This window comes from Miscanthus floridulus, unplaced genomic scaffold, assembly GCF_019320115.1.
Source record: "Miscanthus floridulus cultivar M001 unplaced genomic scaffold, ASM1932011v1 fs_573_3, whole genome shotgun sequence".
Taxonomy (NCBI): domain Eukaryota; kingdom Viridiplantae; phylum Streptophyta; class Magnoliopsida; order Poales; family Poaceae; genus Miscanthus; species Miscanthus floridulus.
The window spans coordinates 37679-40823 of NW_027096958.1; the positions used below are offsets into that span (position 1 = coordinate 37679).

The following is a 3145-nucleotide window of genomic DNA, read 5'->3' on the forward strand; positions in this document are numbered from 1 at the left end:
AAATTTCCTTTCATTTCCCGGATAAAGCCTCACACGGGCTCAATAACATGAATATCATTTTTCTTCTCATTTTATTATATTATTTGAATCCCTTGTAGTTCAAATTTGACTTATACCAAAAAATTCCTTTAAAGGCAATAAATTAATTAAATATACCAAATCTTAACATGGAGTACCACATGTTGTATGTGGAGAGTAGAAAAAGTTTCAAGGTCAGGGGAGGAAAAAACTTTTTAATTTGTCGAATGTCAAAATAAAACACTCGGCAAACGAACCTATTTGTCGAGTGGCAGATAAAAACACTCGGCAAAGATTCTCTTTGCCGAGTGTCACTAACCGACACTTGGCAAAGTTCTAACGGCCGGCACCCCGATTGACGGCCGTCACACGTAGCGGTCCTTTGCCGAGTGTCTATTCTTTGCCGAATGTCTTGTTGTTGTTTGTCGAGTGTTTTATTTCCTGCACTCGGCAAATAAGTTTGTTGCCAAGTGTATTTATTTTGCCGAGTTTTTACCTGTAGGCGCTCGATAAAGATACTGTTTGCCGAGTGCCCGAAGAAATGCACTTGGCAAACCACCAGACACTCAGCATATATACTGTTTCCGGTAGTGTATGGTGCAATTACCATAACCGCTTTCTATATCTTATGTTTGGCTAGTGAGAAATATGAAACATAAGATGGCTATATTTGCATAACCAATTAAAGAAGCCGTTGGAGGTTATCTTTTCACCCGGACATCTATTCATAGCAATTAGCAAGGATACGGAGGAGTTGCTCAAGATAGCTAACATGGGACAATGACTCAATGAGCATGACATACATCGCGGCCTTCTATTAGCGGCCTACATATTCAGTAAGTAGACATACATCATCCCACGTCATACAGTCATACACTACCGGACTCCTTGAGTTTGCCGAGTGCCCGAAACACTCGGCAAAAGGCATAAAACACTCGGCAAATGGTTTGCCGAGTGTAACACTCGGCGAACAACACTCGCCAAAAAAAAGTGACGGCAAAGCCAACTTTGCCGAGTGTCTTTTATCGGGCACTCGGCAAAGCCTTTGCCGAGTGCCCGACACTCGGCAAAGTTGAAACCGAAAAAAAACCCGAAAAAATAGGAATTTTTACCCAAAAAAACAGAATTTTTTTATATCGATGGAGGCCCCCACGGGCCAGCGCCCACCCATCTACGACATTTTTCGCGTGAATTTCATGGCTACGCGCTCCTCTACCACTACACCACACTATCACTTGTGTCTGGATTCCGTTTTAGTTCCCAATATATTATACTAAACCGAATGTAAATTGCATGTTTGAGGCCCTAAACGAATTCAAATAAAAAAGTTGTAAACTACAAAGTTTCATAACTTTTCGAGATCTACACTTTTAGTTTAGGAAATTTTTCCATCCGAGGTCGTTTACAAAATTTGAATTTTAAAATTCAAACACAGTTTTGCATGACAAGATGTTTTCAAATAAAAAAGTTGTAAACTACAAAGTTTCATAACTTTTCGAGATCTACACTTTTAGTTTAGGAAGTTTTTCCATCCGAGGTCGTTTACAAAATTTGAATTTTAAAATTTTGAAATTCAAACACAGTTTTGCATGACAAGATGTTTTCAAATCAAAAAGTTGTCAACTACAATGTTTCATAACTTTTCGAGATCTACAAAGTTTATTTTGGTTGTTTGGTCATCTGTTCATCCAACATGGTCGTTCTAACATTGTTCACAAATCTTATATATCTCTCTTGTAGTTTCATAAACTACAAGAGAGATATGTTAGATTTGTGAACAAATTTATTTTCACTTTGTCGTATGAAGAAAAGACCAAAACAAACATTGTACATCTTGATGGGTTATACAACTTTGTAGTTGAAAACTTTTTTATTTGAATTAATTTACTGCTTCAAAATGTGCTTTGAAAATTTTTTTGCCGAGTGTAAAAAAAATAACACTCGGCAAAGAAGCTCTTTGCTGAGTGTAAAAAAAAAACACTCGGCAAAGAAGCTCTTTGCCGAGTGTCAAAAAAAAAACACTCGGCAAAGAGACTCTTTGCCGAGTGTTAAAAAAACACTCGGTAAATAGCCTCTTTGCCGAGTGTCAAAAAAACACTCGGTAAAGGCGTCTTTGTCGAGTGCCCGAAAAAGAACACTCGGCAAAGCATCTGACACTCGGCAACTTAGGTGTTTCCGGTAGTGATACTCTGCCTCGGTTCTCATTTCTTAAACACGTTACAGGCGTACAGCTAATACAGCGAAGCAGAGGATGCCGACGGAGCATTCAGATGCTGGAAGCTCTGCAGAATGGCCGCGATCGTCATGGACTCATCGTCGGCATCAGCCTCCTCCGCCATGACCTGACATTTACAATAACCATCCACAATATCACCGCCGCTACGGCCTGGACAACGGCGAGGGCGGCGGCGCTGGTGATGGCACCGGATCATCATAAGGCAGCAGCTCCAGCGGCTGCTGCCGTGCGGTGGCCGCGCCCGCGGGGAGCCCGGCGGCGTCGCGCGGGTAGTAGAAGTTGGTGCGCGTGGCGGCGGGGCCGGAGGTGGAGATGGCTGAGAGATCGTACGCCACGGCGGCCTCCTCGGCGGTGTCGAAGGTTCCCAGCCAGTGGCGCTCCTTGGTGACCGGGTCGCGGATCTCCGCGGCGTACCGGCCCCATGCATGGCCGCCGCCGCACACCCAGGTACTCGCTCGACGCCCGCGAACGCCGTCTCCGCTGCTGCTGCTGATCCTGATGCACGGTCATCGCTGCCATCGGCGCGTCCGCCATTGCCACCAGCCACGCGGCGAGGTGACTACGACTACGAGTACCAATAGGGCCACGCAACGCAAATGAGTAGAGTAGTAGGCACTAGACAGCACGACCAGTGATGTGAATCAGCTAGGGCTTTGGTCCTGTCACTTGGGGCCACTGGCGCCATGGATTTTATACTGGAAAGGATGAAGCTGCCGCGCGCGCGCGCGCGCTCGCTGGCCGGGGCGGATGAAGTTGGCTAGCTAGCTCGTCGTCCGTCGTGGGATGCCTGGCGGACAGGATGGCAGCTGGGAGCAAAGCGCCCGTTATATTATTGCCCCTGTCGTCCGCTCGGCTTTTCCCCTCGTTTTCGTCGACATGATTGGGGTCATG

The 3145-nt window shown here is 45.6% G+C and overlaps 1 pseudogene; it reads right to left on the minus strand.

Moving 5' to 3' along the window:
• Positions 1-2249: 2249 nt before the first annotated feature.
• Positions 2250-2788, minus strand: LOC136532308 (ethylene-responsive transcription factor LEP-like; annotated as a pseudogene).
• Between the last annotated feature and the right edge of the window lie 357 nt (positions 2789-3145).